Source organism: Struthio camelus, chromosome 4 (genome assembly GCF_040807025.1).
Source record: "Struthio camelus isolate bStrCam1 chromosome 4, bStrCam1.hap1, whole genome shotgun sequence".
Classification (NCBI taxonomy): domain Eukaryota; kingdom Metazoa; phylum Chordata; class Aves; order Struthioniformes; family Struthionidae; genus Struthio; species Struthio camelus.
In genome coordinates this window covers 12,909,979-12,928,618 of record NC_090945.1, presented here as the reverse complement: position 1 = coordinate 12,928,618, position 18,640 = coordinate 12,909,979, and the positions used below count along the sequence as shown (strand labels likewise).

At 40.8% G+C, this 18,640-nt stretch overlaps 1 protein-coding gene across 2 annotated transcripts in view; it reads left to right on the top strand.

Annotated features, from left to right (window-relative positions):
* Nucleotides 1-18,640, top strand: part of GPRIN3 (GPRIN family member 3) — a 160,751-nt gene that overhangs the window by 17,731 nt on the left and 124,380 nt on the right. The window contains exon 3 of one of the 2 annotated variants that reach the window (XM_068941551.1): nt 8,115-8,207. The exons of the other annotated variant lie outside the window; for it this stretch is intronic. The gene's annotated coding sequence lies outside the window, so the exon portion shown is untranslated. The remainder of the gene's footprint in view (nt 1-8,114; nt 8,208-18,640) is intronic. 2 annotated transcript variants of the gene reach the window in all.

The window sequence follows — 18,640 nt, the reverse complement described above, 5'->3', positions numbered from 1 at the left end:
ATTTTAGCAACTCGGTCTCTCTGCAGTGATGGAAAGAGGCCATTGCTGCCTTCCACTATTAAGGCAGAATTTCTAAAAAAGCCAAATACATTCACATCTGATCCTTCTTTGCTCTACAGAGGCATCCGGGTATCAGTTTTAGGTCACTAGTTGTCCCAGGTGTCTCCCCACGGCAATGTGGAGGGTGTCTCTCCCACCTTAGAAATGTCAAAAAGAGTTGACTGGCTAGCTGAGTTCCTCCTCTGTGGTCTGGTTCTTCTGAGCTGCCTGTGCAAAGAAAGAACATGGCTATGGCTACCTAGAGTGCGTAAGGGAAGCCCTTCGAGAACCATCAGCGTAACCCTGATAGTGTAGGTCTCCAAGGAGGCATGTTGTTGGAAGGATGAATGAGAGTGGGATAGGGAAGAGTTTCATACAGATGTCAAATTTCAGCTGGCTAGTGGTCCTTTAGCGGTCCTAACTGGTTATCAGAGATTAGAATAGGCCTAGGTTGCTCTGACTTATTGCCAGGGCCAGGACTGGAGCTGCTGTGGCTGAAAGCTGACCCCTGAGACTCTCCCTTTGTCTCCTGCTAAAATACCCTTTATTCAGGATCGGATCCTAGCTCCTGGAATCCCCTGGAGACCAATGCAGGGAAACCTTGTAAAGGCATTGGCTAAGCAAGCGAGGTGGGGGAGCAGAAATTTGAAATAGCGCTGGCTAATTTAAGCACATCAAACCCTTGAACCTCCTCTCAGCACTGTTTCTATTTGTAGCACGTGCTATCAGTGCTGTTGCTGTCAGTGTTGATCTATGTCCAGCTGGCTGTTGCAGATGTTGTACAAGGTATCAGATCTCCCCAGAAGCCATGATCATTAATGCCATGAATCACATAGCCTCATCTGGCTCAGTTGCAGGGCTTTGTTTCGGAGACCTTTGTGTCCAGGCAGTTTCTCTTTTCTTGCTCACCTTGAGAAATGCAGTAAGGTTTATGCAATCAGGCCTACCCTTTTTCACAAGTGATGTTTATCCTTATGTTCTGACACATTTCATTTGGTAGCTGATGTGCTGTTTTAATTGGCATTGAAAGCAAATCCATGTGAGTAGTGCAGAAACATGGGAACGGTGGTTTCCACTTGTCGGTAACTTTGCTTCCATTGCACCCATGCTGTTTGATTTCTGGGGTAAGGGATGGTAGTTTTTCTTCTGTGTTTGAAGCATTAGAGTGAAAGCAAGGTGTGCAAGCCCCTGATGTGAAACGGCAGCTCCGAGTTCATCTTGGCCCTGCACCCCCAGAGTAGGAGAGAGGCTCACAGGAGGAGTCATGCCCAGCTGAGCTCACTGTGTGAGCAGCCAGCCACATTTTTTCCTCCTTTTGCATATCCGAGAGTGGAAGAGCTGCCAGGCAGGCAGAGCACGTGCAGCCGTAGTCCGTGTGGGACCATGACCCTTCTCTCCGAAGGTCTTTCCCAGAGTGAGTACTGCTGGCAGGTAACTGTGGACAGAGACTGGGCTAGAGGGGAATAAAATTGGCCACTGTCCCCACCCACAGCCTCCTCCAAGCAAAGATGTGCCCTGTCTGTCCACCAGCAGGCATTAGGATGGCCCCTACTCCTTGAGCTGCAACTGATATCAGCTCGGCTCTCTTCCCAGAGCCCAGACCACGGTGAGAACTTTTCTCCTGCTACCTTGGCCACGGTTCAGTCTATCTCACTAAGCTAGCCCTTGTTCGAGCTTAACACTGCTGCATTTGTGTGTGCTCCAGAAGAGCACCAGCTCTTGATTAAGATATCCAAAGCTGGAGAACCTATTGCTTTCCTTCATAATTTGCTTCAGTGGTTAATCGCTCCTGTAATTAAAAACTGTCCTTTCCTCCTAGTTTGAATTTCTCTGCCTTCAGCTTCCAATAATTGTTTGAAGTTATGCCTTTCCTTGCTAGATAAAAGAGCACTTTAGGACCTGCTTGTTTCCCTCCAGGGAAGTACTCGTACACTGTAATCGCATCACCTCCCAGTCTTCGTTTTGATACTAACTAGGCAGATTGGCCTCTTCAAAGCTTTAAGTGTAAGGCATATTCTACATCTGTTGGATCATTGTGCAAACTTTTCTGCATCTTTTCCAAACTTTTGCAGGGGGATTTTAAATACCTAGATCAATCTAGATTTTATACACACACATATATATATATACACACACAGTCATATAGATGTCATTATCATACATGACTCTTTCTGTTGCAGGACTGTTTTGTTTTGTTTTGTTTGAACAGTATGACACTGGAAGCTTGTGGTGGGTTTTCAGGATACTGACTTATAGATCCTTCCCTGAGCTGCTCTAGGATGCAGACTGCCATTCTGTAAGCTTGTTCTGTTGTCTGTGTGTCTAGATATGGTACTTTGCACAGAAATCTGTTAAAATGAAAATTTTATGCCAAGGCCCAGCTTCTCGGACTATCTCTGTTGCTCTGTACGATGGCTTGTCCATCTCAGTATTTTCATTCTGCCAGTCTTTGCCATCTACAAATCTGATCATCAAAGTTCTGGAAAATATTTCTGGGTCATTTGTGAAAACACTGAGTGGCATCAGACCTAATATACTTCCATGCAAAAACTCACTAGAAACAATGTGATTTCTATGAATCGGTCCTTAATAAGATTGCGTTCTTGAAATCTGCCACCCTGTCACGCCAAATCCACTTATGTGAGCTAATTTTTATCAGAACATACTGCAAAGCTAAACTGGGCACTTGAACAAGGCCTGCATCCACTACACATATGCAGGTCTCTCCAGCAAGCCAACCACAGATCCTCAAGGAATAAAATGAGATTATCAGGATGACCTATTTTTCATAAAGTTGTCTTTATGGCATTAATTACATCCTTTAATTGTCTATCGGTTGAATCTTGTATCAGTTTCTCCATGATTTTACTTGGGACTGATGTCAACTTAATTGGTCTGTTCTTTTCTGGGTCATTTTCCTTCTTCTTTTTGAATTTTGAGATTGCAAAATTTATTATACGTGTCAAAATTAGTGTGTACTATGTCTTTTAAATTTCTGTCCTGTGCCGTAGTGTGCACAGAAATAACTTCCTGCACTGTTCATGTGACTTACAGCTAGCAGATGATTGCTTGCTTACTTCTGAAAACAGACACAAATAACTAGTGTTGCTTGATTAAACCATAAATATTTGGATATTATTATTTTTTAATACTACATCCACTTGAGAGAGTTCACTCCGTTCTATTTAGCAGTAGTAATAAAAACTGTATCATCAGCAGCTAAAGATCCACTTCTGGCAATTTTTCATATGTTTGCATTGCTTTTTTCAGTAATTCTTTGGCAGAAGTCGGCAGAAAGAAAGTAGGCACTCAGTAGGTTTAGCAGATCTAACCTTGATTTGCAGAAAAAAGGTAATGCTCTCACTTTAAATAAAGGATATTTTGAAAACAATTGGAGAAATAATTAAAGTTTATTTATTTTTGTAACTTCCTCTGGCTTTTGCTCATTAAAAAAGACTTTTTAAAATTCACTTTTAGGAACATGTAACATAAATATATACATAGTTTTGCATTACCTATTGATTCTGCAGTCATCAGAAGTTTCTGACCTCTGTTGTTTTTGGACCATCCCTGATTTTAGGCCATATACTATGCCAAAAGACTTAGGGTAATTGGACCTCTGTTCACTGGAGACTGAACAGAGGTTACAAAGCTCCTTTCCCTCAAGGCTTCCTTTTGTCTTTAAACTGTAAAAAAGTATTAGTACTTAAACGATTTAATTTGCTTTGCTTGAGCTCTTCAGCTTTGAGTTGTTATAATTGCATTTGAGAATGAAGCTGCTCGTGTTTGTGTTACAATGTTTTCTCATTTTAGTCTCTTATTCCCAGCAACCTGGTACATGTAAAAAAGAAACGAGGAAAGGCTACATAGGTCACAGTGCTAAAAGCGTACTCTAAAATTTACAGGAAGAGGATGCTGTAATTTGCAAACAGTCTAAATTTTTACTCCCTCATAGTAACTATAAAACTTGGATAGCACAAAATGTACAGGCTGCTGTATCATTGACGCATTTAAGTGTACCAATGAGGGAAATGAAAAAGGTACTACATGAGGGAATAGGAACTCGACAGACTGTATACTCTTAAAACTTCTTAGACAGTTGAGTGTTAAAATATGCTGGAGGTGCATGTTTGGGTTCTAGGATTCAATCCCTGTATTTCTTTTCCTAATCTGAATGATTCGGTGTTTGAATATACACTGGACAGTACTGTTCCTCTTATTCTGAGCCAAAGCCTACCAAAGTCTATTCCAATAGCTGTCAAAGGTCCTCAACAGGGCTTTAAATGACTTTAGGAGTCTCAGATGAACATTGTAGAAGTTCATTTCCCTCACTCTTACCCTGCAGTTCAGTGTATCTGTTGTCTGCATGAGCTTTATTTGGTCGTTCCCCTTCCCCCCTCCCCCCCCAAAAAAAAAAACCCCAAAAGTCAAACAGGGAGTCAGTTTGCAATATGCTAAAAAGATTCATGGGGCTTTGGACTAATAGCACTCCAAAACTTCTTGTGATCCAACGAATCTTGATATTTCAAGAATGTCTTTACTGCAATTCTATGTTCTCTAGATTCATCTCTTATTGTTTTACAGTTCTTAATTGACTGATCAAATTTACTACAAATCTGAGAAAGTGTGTGGTGCTGCTTAATGCTTGGGAATAAAAAACTCATGAGGTAGACAGGCAATTTAAAAAAACAAGCAAAAAAGCTGTTGCCTTGGCTTGTACTTCATCACACTGCTACCAGCTCTTTTTACACTCCAATTAGGCAGGCAGCATGTTGGCATAGACCAGAATGTGTGTTCCTACACAAAAAAGCAGTGTTTTTAACTAAACTTGCTCTCCTCTTTTCTTATAGTGACAAGTCTATTGCAATTTGCAGTGCTATTCATTCTCGTCTAAACTGAATTTCTTATCTTTTTTCCCAACCCAGAGCTTCCCTCTCAAATTCATCATTTTCTGTTATCTCCAGTGTTTTTCCTGTTTTTCTGGTTGACAAGATCAGTGTCTCGTTAATGTTTCTTGGTTTTCTTTACAAATAATGTTTTTGTTACCCTGTTCATCTTTTACTTCCATTACTGCAACAAGGAGTAGGATCAAGGGGGGACTCAACTGCAGACCAATAGCACCAATGTGTGCAAAACACTTTTGGTAGTAGTGGGTTTGTCTCAAATAAAGGCAAAATAATATCCAGCAGCTGGAAGCCAGAGCTAAAAATGTCATATTACAGTTTGGTCTGAGCTGGTCAGAAGGATTTCACTGAAATGTTTTTTTTCTTTTAATGGAGAAACAGACTTCTAATAGACTTATTGCAGAAAGGATTTGCTTATTGTGGTAAATCTGTTGTTTTTTCACTAAATCCACTCACAACTAAATCCTGTGCTCCCTACAGAATCTTCTACTCAGGTACACCTCTTCAGATGCCTAAGTACTCCTAGGTGTTTCCCTTCCCTTTTCTAAAGTAGATCATGATCCACCATGGAAGGCATGGTCTGATGAGTAAATTTGGCCTACAGAGAAGAATGAGGGTGGAGGTATCTGAACCACTGCTGCGTTGGGTATAGTGGTATTTTCGAAGGGAAATATTTTGGGATCTGGTCCTTTGAAAAAACGCCACAAACATTGTTTCATAGGTGTGAAGGGGACACAGACTGCTTTCCAAACTGATTATACATTTTAAGAAATGTAATATAAAAAGATCTATCCACTGATACTGTGGGTTCTCTAATATGTTAATGAGAATGCATTTTTAAAGGTGTAGTGTAGCATATCCAGAAGCCATAGAACTAACAAAGGAAATGTTTAATAGCACTGTTTGAGCCATATGCTTTATTTTTCAGTGCTTACAGACTGCTAATATTTTTCCTCAGCCTTCTATTTCACAGCTCCCTTCATTTGATATCATCCAATATTCAATCCACTTTATTACAAAAATTATAGTTTTTCTCTTCACCTCATAATGCGGCCCATTCTTAAGAAATCAGTTTTCTAGCTTTCTAAGCTGGTTTTAGGAGTGAGTTCCCCACATACAGGGCTTTGCAAATTCTGCTTCTCTGCAAGCAAGGCCTGCCTCTCTGATTGTGCTTCCACTCACACATACCTCTTACTGCACCTTTGCCTCGAGCATCACATCTCCTGTTTGCTCCTTTCCTTTTCTCATCCTCTGTGGGCTCTTCTGTGCTGCCATTGTATGGAAACTGGAATCTCTTCCTTCCTAGAAGAGATTATATTGCTGTAGCTTTACTGTTTATCTTGTCTATTTAGATCATAAATTTTACGAGGAAAAAAAAGCGTTTTGTGCTGCTGATGCTCAGTAAGTGATAAAATAAAAGTGTAGTTCAATGTATTAGTTACAGTGTAGCATTTTTACATTTGCTCACTTGCCTATCACAGACGAACAGTTTCACAGCAGTCAGATAGAAAGCTTTCTGATTTTTATGGCTATATCAAGGATATCCTCAGTAAACCCTCTTCCTAGTTCTACTGCTTAAATACTTCAAAAGAAAAAAAATCATCATGAGTATCATTCTTATTCCCCTGCTTTCATCCTCCTTCCTGGACAACTATGTTAATTCTTTCCTCTGCGAATACAATGTACTTTATATTTGGTCTTGGCTCACTCTTAACTCTGACACCTCTTTCTCCTTACAGAAACCCACTTTACCAAATAGCGTGATATTTCTGATGACATTAGAGTTACTCCATACTCTTGAGATGTGCAGGTGAGATCAGACTTCTGATAACTCCAGATTATGGACTTAATTCTGCCCTAGTTATACTCAAGGATTTTTAGTTAACTAACTAGTTAGTTAACTAGTTTAGTTAACTAACAAGGATTTTTAGTTAACTAACTAAAATCAATTCCTGTATATCATTTCGCCTTACAGTCCTTTCTGTTTGAGCTAGCTGATTGGCAACATTTTTAAGTGAAAAGACAAGCTCTTTTTTGCTAATCACAAAAGGCAGTAAGCAGTAAGGTTATTAGCTGCAAAGCAGCATGAGTTTGTAGGCTGCTAAATAATAAACTCCCTTTAACAGCAAAACATACTGTACATTTATTTTGATAGTAGAGGCAGCTGGATATCTAATCTAACAGAACTTTTTAATAGGTACTCTTGAACTTTATTTTCACATCCGCTTACATTACAAGATTAATTTGATTTAAAATTGCTCACATTTCTGCTTATGTTCTTTTCATCCCAGGGTAGGGAATTTCTACAGAAGGTCTACTCTGCTTGTAACCTTGGAGAGTCTCTATGAGGGCACAACTCTTACGTGGTCTGAAAGTGTTCAGGTGATTTTAGTCAGTCTGCACACCTACTTGTGAATTCATTTAATGGGTGAAGTATTTTCTGCAAATACAAATTTCAAGCAATTTTTTGCTAAGTATTAGTGGAAAGTCAGTTCTGAAATTGCATATGTACTGGAATGAAAATGGACACTAGAAATCTGAATCTGAAATCAAATAATCTCTGACTAGGAATGTGAATGCTCAAAGTGAACTACTTAGGAAGAAGCTACAGAGAATTTCTGCAGATAGTATTTATTGTATAATTCCCAATTAAAACCTATGCAGGAAATAAAGAATAGGCTTTTCCCCTGCTCACAAACTGAAATAGAGTAAGAATTTGTGAGATACAGTCTGAGATACTCCCTGAGCTTGGGACTCCACCTCCACATCTTTAAGTCTGTAACAAAATTCCTACCTGTTTCAGTGGTGAAACATCAAGTCTGTACTCAGGATGGTGTGAGGAGATCATTTTATTAAACATAGTAAGAATTATTACCAAGGTAGAATAGTCTGTTCAGCTGTTGAGCAGCTTCAGAAAGCTTAAAGTATACTTTTGCTAGTTCTGAGTGAATATGATTATTTGGCTGCTGAGTTCAAAGGGACCAGGTCTGCTAAGCTCAAAAGTTATAGAAATCTGATTTGCTGAGGATCAGTGTGAGCTAAAATGCATCTGATCTGGTCATGGAATAGTACTGTCGGTATAAATATGGTCCAAAATATGAATTTGAAAAAGGTACTGTTGATTGGAATAGTTTGTAGTGATGTCAGTTTTACCATATTTTTCCCTTCTAGATTGATGCTGGATGGAGGCATCTCCAGGGGGCTATGCAAGATACGCATTGCAGTAGAGAGAATTGTTATTTTCTCTCCAGTGACAGTTTCAAAGTAAGTACCAGTTAATACCCAGGTAAAAGAGGAAAACTGCAAAGGTTATCGCCAGGTTGCAAGCTCTGTTCATCAGTGCACTGTATTCCCAGTTATATTCACATGGGATGCATTTAATCATTCTTGTTAAAAGAGTATTTGTTCTCAGCTTATTTTTGGCATAAGTGGAATGCTAGGTGAGGTCAAAAAGGCTCACATCTTTACTAGCTGCAAGTCTTATTCCTCAGGCCAAATCTCGGTGCCACTAGCATTAAAAATCCTCAAAGACCTCTAAGATAGAAACCTCTCTGTTGTATTCTTTATTCTGCAGTGAGTTTGTGCCCAGAGCTCCAAGCCAGACCTGAAAACAAATTTATATAAAGAATACCTTTCTAAATTCATCTCCTAAATTATTGCAAATGTTCTCATAGCATGTAGCACTTAAATATGAGGGTACATCTTCAAAGTAATGGGTCAGTCCAGGGGTCAGTCCTGGGCCCAGTCTTGTTCAATATATTCATCCATGACCTGGAGGAAGGGACAGAGTGCACCCTCAGCAAGTTTGCTGATGATACTAAACTGGGAGGAGAGGCTAACACACCAGAAGACTGTGCTGCCATTCAGAGGGACCTGGACAGGCTGGAGAGGTGGGCGGAGAGGGACCTCATGAAGTTCAACAAAGGCCAGTGCAAGGTCCTGCACCTAGGCAGGAATAATCCCCTGCACCAGTACAGGCTGGGGGTTGACCTGTTGGAAAGTAGCTCTGCAGAGAAGGACCTGGGAGTGCTGGTGGACAACAAGTTAAGCATGAGCCAGCAGTGTGCCCTTGTGGCCAAGAAGGCCAATGGTATGCTGGGCTGCATTAGGCAGAGTGTTGCCAGCAGGTCGAGGGAGGTGATCCTGCCCCTCTCCTCGGCCCTGGTGAGGCCTCACCTGGAGTACTGTGTCCAGTTCTGGGCTCCCCAGTACAAGAGAGACATGGTGCTACTGGAGAGAGTCCAGCGGAGGGCTACCAAGATGATTAGAGGGCTGGAGCACCTCTCCTAGGAAGAAAGACTGCAAGAGCTGGGCCTGTTGAGCCTGGAGAAGAGAAGATTGAGAGGGGATCTCATCAACGTGTACAAGTATCTGAAGGGGGAGTGTCAAGAGGATGAGGCCAGCCTCTTCTCCGTGGTGCCCAGCGACAGGACAAGAGGCAACGGGCACAAACTGAACCACAGGAAGTTCCATTTGAAGCTGAGGAAAAACTTCCTCACTGTGAGGGTGACAGAGCATTGGAACAGGTTGCCCAGAGAGGTGGTGGAGTCTCCTTCGCTGGAGATATTCAAAACCCATCTGGATGTGATCCTGGGCAATATGCTCTAGGTGACCCTGCCTGAACAGGGAGGTTGGACTAGATGATCTCCAGAGGTCCCATCCAACCTAAACGATTCTGTGATTCTGTGATTCTGTAATGCACCCACGTTATCTAGTGAATTTAACCAATTAACTAGCATCAAAACATTGCAAATTACAAACTTGTTAGCAAAGATTATTATAATTTAATTGGAGCCAGAGGTTTGATTAAAGTATTAATAGAATCCTTAACCAAATTTTTCACTCTCCTGAAATGGAAATAACCCCCTTGTCCCTGTATCCCATAGTGTTAATAAGTGAAGATTTAACGAGTAAGTTGAAATACAGGGAGAATGCACTTGTTCTTTTGTAAATTCTAGATTATTAGCTACTGCTTCAGGATTAATATGCAACAGTTATATCACTGTCCTTTTCATTCATTTTCTTTTAATTATATTAACTATTTCTGGGAAACATCTTAATATAAGAGTGATATTACCAGTTTCCCCCTCTGCCTTTCATAATGACAAACCCAAAGATCACTTTAGCCTGTGCAACGGCTTTTGAGAAAAACATATTACAGGCTATCTGACAGCCAGGTTAACTTTAACTGCCAGGATTCATTTTTCTCAGAAAATGTCAAGTAAACATATCACAAAGTTGTTCATTTAATGTAAGTGTACCTTTGGGCTTAAAAGTAAATCCAACCTGAAAACAGCATTCATGAATCACAGTCCATAGATATCTGTGCCAACAGTGAGGCAGAGTCAAGCAAAAATACCCTTGCAAGTTCTCTCCTTACCTCTAATTCATATAACTTAACTAATGATTACTAGAGTTTTAATGGATGTAGTAAATTATGTTAAAAGATGCCTATGGAACTAATTTTCTAAAGCAATTAGAGCTGAATATTTCACTCAGTATATTTTGCCGTGTCATTTCTCAAAATAGTGTCTTAAAATTGTCAAGGAAATATGGAGCCCGTTATCAGCAACGGCAATGGGAGTATGTTCACGCTAGAATCAATTTCTTTCTTAGGGGTCTGTGCGCCTGCTGGTTTCAAGTGTGCTATATCCCATCCTTCACGAGTATCTCAGGTCTGATCAATACCAATAGTGTTCAAACTCGGGTGTTGCAATGTATGCCTTCTTTAGGCACCTGAAATTGCATTCTCCTGGGGTGACTGTACTGTCGAGAGACTTCTCTAAAGACCAAATTGTAGGTAGATGCTTAAGTTAGGCAGTCAGGATGCTCACCAAGAAGGCTACTGTTTGAATATAAGCCGTGGAAATGTCTTATTTTGTTGAGTAATGGAAGAGTATCTTAACCTTTCTTAGGTTATGAGTATTCCCAACTGGAAAGGAGAACTGGAGCACTGCAGTTTGTGCTGTGGCAGTCTCAACCATTTCTCTGGTGAGGCCTGTCCAGGACTTCTGGACTTGCCTGATTTTTTATTATTATTATTTTTTTAAATACTGAACTGGCCAAAGTTTGCCTTCTGTTAAGAGCACTTTTGATATCTAGTATCTTAAATACCTCTGCAAAAGTGTGGCCATGCCCTGGGAATGGGCTTGTGCCTTCCACCCTGCGCATTAGTGCTTTTTGAGGCACTGGTGTTGGGTTTTTGCAGCAGGCCAGATACTGCCTGCTGGTGAGAGGTGTTTTGCAGAGCTGGTGGGGAGAATGTCAAAAAAACAAAAAAAGTCACATTGCCTGCTTCCTCTCTGAAACAGGGAACACACTGCTTGTCTTTGGTAAAATATTGCCATTACAGAGCTGCTGCTTAGAAGACAAGTTAAGCATGCTAAGGCATGGGGGGAGAGCGAGGAGGACTGCAGGCACCTCATCAGATGTCTAATGGAGGCAGTGGGAATGTTTCTTCAGAGCTATAGATGTAAAGTGTCATATAAGAGCTAGGAATTACTAGTAACAGTGGTGATGGTCCCATTGTGACTGACACAAGGACACCAACGAGAGGACAAAGCTGAGAAAGGCAAGGAAAAAATTGCTTTACCATTTCCTTGCTGAATCCCAGGCTAGCTGTACTTTGTGAGCTCTCTGGTGACCTCTACTGCAGGGCTAGTGTATAAAGGTAAATAATTAAGTTAGACTAAGAACATGTTGCAATGTTCATTCACTCAGAAGCTGAATTTTGCTACTGCTTAAAAGAGGGAGAAATACCTGTTAAAATAGGAAACAGTTATCTGGAGAAGAACCACTACTGAGTTCTCATCTGATCCCATATGAATGCCTAAGTGTTACCTACCAAATAGCATGTTCTCTAGATGCCTGCTTGATCTTATTCCCAGAGGGAGCTGCACTTTAAATAATAACAGAATATTTAGCTACCTTAGACATCCCATAAATCAGGTTGCCTCAGCAGCTCATTTGCAGGGTGTTGCTCAGGGAAGGCAGGAAGGTGAGCAGGTGGAACACAATTCTCTGCTGACCGTTGCTCGTATCACAATCGTTTAATTGAGTTGCTACTGAGCAGGAAACTGAAATTCTTTAGGGATACGGCATAATTCAGAAATAGACGAGGAAAGCAGCATGTCTGTTGGTAATCCCTATAGAGGTTTACCAAATTAGCCTCTTCATAAGGGAAAACTAACAGCCATTGATCTAAATTCATTGCTGTCCCTTCTTCTTTGCTCTGCTTGAGATTGCTGCAGGTGATGAACTGATGGATCAGAGCTAGAGTTCTTTCTTTTCCCACTTCACATATTATTTTATAGATTCTTGCATTTATTGATGTAGGGAAAATTGTGTGTGGTTGTTTCTTGCACAAGCGTTAAAGCTGTGGTTACCTTATGCTATTTGTGTCACTAAAGCAAGCTGCAATATGGCTCTACCCAGCATCCATGTCATTGTTTGATCCACCAACAGAAAAGCAATGCCAAATGGCCTCAAATCTGCTTTTGTCTGCAGAACAGTGCCACACAAAGATGGCTGCACAGCCAGGCTCCACTGTTTATGAGACGTTATTTGATTCTTTTAATTTCATTTGTGCTATTTCAAGCAGAAATTTGTGAACCAGAAATCAAAGAAAATTTGATTTCAGAAGCACTTGAACACAACATATTTGAATCAAAACATTTCCCTCACTTGGCAGCTGATCCAGGGAACCGTAATGTTCTTGTTGGCAACAATGTGAGGTCCATGGAGCAGTGAGGGAGCCCCCAGGCTCTCTGCCTCCTGGGCATCCCTGCTGTACACACTGTCTCAGAGCAGCCCAAACGTTCCAGCTCCTCCATCTCAGTTCTGCTGTGGGGACACTGGAGTTTCTAAGACCCTCACATCCAGAGATTTCAGGATCTTTCTGTAGGGGCAGGAGCAGAGTGTGGGTAGGTTCAGGCTTCATGCTTGCTTTGAGATGAGAGCCCAGGGGCTGCACGAGAGCTGTGTATCTGTTGTCTCACCCAAGGCACTGCAAGGGGGTTGAGCCTGGGGATCTCTGGGATCCGGGCCTGAAGGCACGGTAGGTCCAGAGACTGAGTGTGCTAGAAACTACTGCCAGCACTGGATCCCAGTCATGAGGCAACCTGCCAAGTCTTCAAGCAGAATCCGCTAGGCTTGACTTTCTAAACTTGGGGTGCTTCTAATGAAATATTTTCGGTTTGCTGAAATGCTTGATTTCTGGAGAACTTTCAAGCACCTTCAATTCATTAATTCAGTATCCAGAAACCCAGCTGTGTATTCAAGAAATCAAAATCTTAAAATACCTGGTCAGGAGTGAAACATCAGATTCTTTTATGTTTCTACATTATTTGCTGTGGGTTTTCTGTATGCAGCATTTTAAATTATTTACTTGAGAACAGAATGTTTTACAAACTGGCAATGTTTATACAGTGCTATATATATCAAGTATAGCTTTTTATTTTCAATGAGATTTACAAAGCAAACCAATTACCTTCAAACATAGCACAGCAGCATTCATTCCTGTTCTCTGAATAATTCCAAATCATCCCGAGCAGGGTTGACTGTGATCTTAAAGATAATGCTGAAGAGTGATTTAATTTTAGTTTTCCTTTCCAGTGCACAGTCTGATGAAAATATGAGTAGTAACATTTTCCTTGTGAATAGTCCCTGCATTCACACTGCAAATTATTCACTTTTGTGTACTGTGGGGGATGATTAAAAAATATTGGGAGAGAATCTGTACTGTGTCTCTGAAGATATTGCTAAACAACCTCTTGTAGCTGATGCTTAGAGCTGACCAGGAAATTGAGTTGTGTCGTTATCGCACACCAAGACTTCTGAGAGCCAAGATGTATTAGCCCACGTCTGGCACCACACTAATGATCTGTGGTGGTTTCCAGACATCCTGAGGAGAAATAATTTGAACCAGTTTGTAAGAGATGTTCAACACAAAAATGGTAGTGCATGGCGAAAGAAGTTCATCTATTTAATGGAACAACGAAAGCACACATCACCCCTTTATGTGGGTCATGGCAGAGGCAGAATCAAGTTGGGCTTAAGATTTGGGAACATTTGTTTATAGGACCATTGTTCACCTAATTTTTCTCTTTTGTGACAGCCTTGGATTTGTAAAGTGACTGGATCTTTTCCAGGCTCTTCTGTACAGCTTAGAGAAGCCCCTCCAGCAACTTGTTACTGATTTACTATAAGTCAATAACTTAGACTGTCTGATAGTTGGCTTGGATTATGACTTAGCGACTTTCCTACCTTAATTTAGATGCACACAATATGGAGTATAACAACCACACAATTACACAGATTCTTTCTTTTAAATTGCTCGGGAGGGATGGATGATCCCCATTTAAATTTTCCATCAAAAACTACACATCTATGAGCAGAACTGCACTTTCAGCTTCTACTTTTGCACAGCTGAGGAATATACCTGTAAGCCTCAGCATACCTCCTTGTATCTCTGGAATTGCCTTTTTCTGGTTGAGAATTTGGCCATAGATCCAGATTGAGTTTACACTACACACAAAGACTCTGAGGCATAACATTTATGATTTCTGCTGATGTCAAGGAGAGCCCTGCAAAAGCCCTAGGACTGGGTTCTGAATAATTTTTGGATATGTTCATGCAGTTTCATAAATTTCAAGGTAAAAGTTATAGTCTTAAGGATAAAAATGTCAGTAACACCACACTGTAAAGTTCCTGGGTATTCTATTCTTCAGGTGATACTTGATTATCTATTTTCCATTCTCAGACTAAAATATTAGTAAATCAGATTGCAAGCCTGCCTCAAAATGATATTACCTGGAACAACTTCCTTAATATAATCAAGTTCTTTCATAGCTAAGGTTCAGGAAGTACTTGTGCGTTTTCTAGTAGTCTGACTTTTTCTGTTCCAAGCATGGATGAAGCAACTTTCTTCCAATAGAAAATCTGATGAGCCTGATCTACTCTAAGCAGGGATTTGTATATAGTCCTGACTCACACAAAGAAATCCACATGCGCTCACCTGTGTTGTGCTCACCTGTGTTATGCTCTCCCACACAAGCCTGGCTTTCACTTTCTGATCACTGTACTGCTGCAGGAGCTGGGTGCTCTACTCCCATCCAGCATGTAGAAGAACCAAATCTAAGCTATCAACACAGTATAAACATCCCCAGGACACTAACTGATAATAAAGCAGGTTTTTCTTTTCTTTTCCTTTTTTGTTCCTTACAAACCATCTGCCATTTCAGGGATGCATTCTTTTGTGTTGTTCAACAGGTAGTATCTACTTTTATCCGTGCAACAGTTACCTCGCTGATTGTTGTCAATTGCTCTGAAGAGACTGAATACTTTTTTCTCTCTCTTGGAACACTTTATTCATCCTTTTGCTTTTCAAGCTGCTTCTTCAAACTGAAATCCTTTCAGACAGTTCTTAAATGTCATCTCAGCTTTATTTTAAAAAATGCAGTACCTTTTTATCCAGTTAATTCTCAATAGTAATTAACAACTGTGAATTTCCATTTTCCTTTCTCTTTCACTCAGACCCGCTCTGGCCATTTCTGTTACATTTCAGACAAGGGAGGCTGGCTTGGGTTGCATGGAGAGAAGGTTGTGATATGTATCTTCATGAATTTCTGCAACTGAGGCTCACAGAATAAGGTCTTTTCACACTGCTGTGGGATTCCCAGGCTCTGGTAGATGTCTTGCTTGTATAAAGTCCTTCAAAGCACGATGCAGCATGCAGCTGTTGCTAGTGCCAGTAGCAGTACCTGCTTTCATTGATGTTACAGACAGGCCTCTAGACAGAGACACCTGGTAGGTAGTATCAAATGAGAGCAAAGTCAGTTCCCTGACGCTGTATGTGAGCAGACAGAAGACTGTTTGATGCATGTTCAATGCTGTTCAAACACCACCAAGAGGCTACAGCCATAGGCTAGCAACATCTTTCCCTTTGCTGCGCCTGCAGGAAGAGGGAAAACAGGCCAAGCCTACACAGATGACTCAGAGGGCGATTGCCGTTGGTTGCTCATGTACCAGGTCAGTTCCTTTGACATCACTATGACTAGGCCAATTTGTAGCCAGTGAAGCTGGGTCCTGCTTTTAAGCTCAGATGCTTTTAGAAGAATGGCAGCTCTTTTAATTGCAGGTACATTTTTTTCAATAGTTAGACTAGTTTGAACTTTATGGGGTGACTCCTGCTTTTGTTTATGCACATGAAATTTGTTGATTTCAGGTAAAATAAATTCGGCAATTTTTGTTCTCCTTTGCATACCAAATACCAGCATAGCGTGTTAGGCAAACAAAACTTCACTTCTAAGTCAGAAACTAACTGGTTAAAGACTTACATGGAGGGACAGAACTCGAGGAGGGAAAAGGTTAGCATAGTCTATGTTTTCATAATGGCTCTGAGACGGCTTTCCCAGTGCCCATATGAGCTGGATTTCCCTGCTGGTTTCCCAGATACTTGCAGGGACAGAGTTCAGGAGTTCAGAAATACTCCTGAATTCACACTACTTATTTTGATGTTAACATAGAGAATAGCTCGGGCTTTCTTTTAAGTACAGCTGTAATCAGGAATGCAGCTGTCTTTTCAGATTTGGCAGGTGATGAGCTTGTTTCCCTTCTCATTCTCTTCAGCTGAATATAAACCAGAGGCTAGACAGGTAGAAGGGCTTAGTTTGGACCCAGACAGATTAATTGCTCCTTTTGTTTTCTCAGATATCAGTGTGATGGCTTACATAGTTACAATGAATGCAGATCCAGTGGACTCACATATTATCATAGGATAATGTTTATATTCTGAGAGGTTGTCTGATTTCTGCATCTCTTAGCTAAGCTCCTCCCTTCCTTTCTGTCCCTTCTCTCTGAGCATCTAATGTAATGCTGTTTTCCTATCCTTCCCTTAACTCTTCAAGATTTCAGGACAAGTCAGAGTTTGCCTGAGATTCCATCATGGCAGCTGCTGGATTTAATAAATACTACTGACACAGATTAAGGCATTGTGAAAGTAACTCCTGCCAGACACTGAAGATATAAATTCTCCAATGTTAATGTTAGTGCTCTTTTTCCTGGTGACATTCTTTTAATTCTTTCCCCACCCATACCTCAGACTCCTACTCCATCGAGGTTTCCTTTCTGCATCATCAGTCACTGCTTCTTCCTAACAAAATAAACCCACCTACATTTTTCTCGCTACTGCATCTGTGAGGGCCTTGCAACCCTCTCAGGGTTGCTTTGTTCGAGAATTTTATCCCTTCTCATTTCTTTTCTTCTTCCTTGCCACTAGGAAGTACTCAGTGCTGTGTATGTCCACATGCAAAGGGCCAAGAAAAGTTGTATGTGCCATTTCAATCAACTATTTACTAAAGGCAGGCAAAATTTTTGCAAAGGAAGCCAGCATGATCAATATTAAGCCTTTTCAGTGTACCTTTAGAAACTGTGAAGCTTTTGTGAATGCACTGCATTTTGGTGGTAAAGCAGAGCTATTTCCAACAAATTTGAGGTGACTTGTTTTGAAAATACTTCACTCTAAGACTGCGAAATGTCACCAGTCACACATTTCTGATGGGAACTTACGATTCTAGAACTATTACAGAGCCATGCTGCCTTTCAGAATGTGAAAAAATGCCCACAATTAACTTAGATAATATTTCCTTTTAAATATCAGGAAATGTCATGTCACCTCCCTCCTGAGGAACTGTTTTAGATGTTCAAGCAGAATTACAGTTATTGAGATTTAAGATGCCAGAAAGGATAGACACTAATAATTACATGAATACAGTGGATTCGGTGCCAGACTTCTGAAAACAAATTGCATCCTTAAAAAATGCAGATGTTTTAACTCTTTTTAATTCAAGCATCTTTTTCTTCAGTGGGCTGGTAGCTGTGACAGACCTTCCAAAACTATGGAATATCACCTGAGATGACTAATCCTTTTGTAAAATCACACACTGAGAGTCTATGTATGATGGAAGAAAGGTGGTCCATGAAGCAGTCTAAGCAGCTAGTCTAAGAGCACTGAAAATTTCTGACTGTAGAGAGTTACTCCAAGATGACCGAACTTAGCAGCTGTGTTTCACAGGTAATCCTATACATAGATGTTTTTGCTGTTACATTTTAACAGGCCTAACAGACTACACAGTGAATGCAAATACTCAGACAGGCTGCATGCAGAAAAAAAAGATGCTTTTTAAATAGTAAATCTGACTGGGTATGTTGTAGAATATAGGTGGAAAAACAAAGTTAGGAGCAAGTGTCCGGAATACATCTTAGGCCCCTCTGAGCAGGATTTGCAAGGAGTTCCCACAACAAGAAGTACTGATTTACCCACTGAATAGGCTTGTAGGGAGAGAAGGAACTGAGTAAGGAAATATCTGTTATCAAGTATTTCACCTTAAAATGTGTTCAGAGAAGGGTGATGCTCATGATGCCAGACTCAGCCTGGGAATATCTTCCAGCATGGAAAGCATCAGGAGCAATTTGTTTTACCAACATTACGTTGCCCTCTGGTGACTTGCCAGAGAGGACATCCCTGAAACCCAACATTTGTCACTTGCCTCACTAAACAGACAAGCCCTCACCTCCAGAATTTACAGTGTTGGCAGTGCTAACATCAAGTCACACACAAACTCCAGCTTGTGTGCATCCGCACAAGTATGCAGAGATGTACATCCATTCTGGTGTGTCTAGAGCCAATGGGGGGGAAA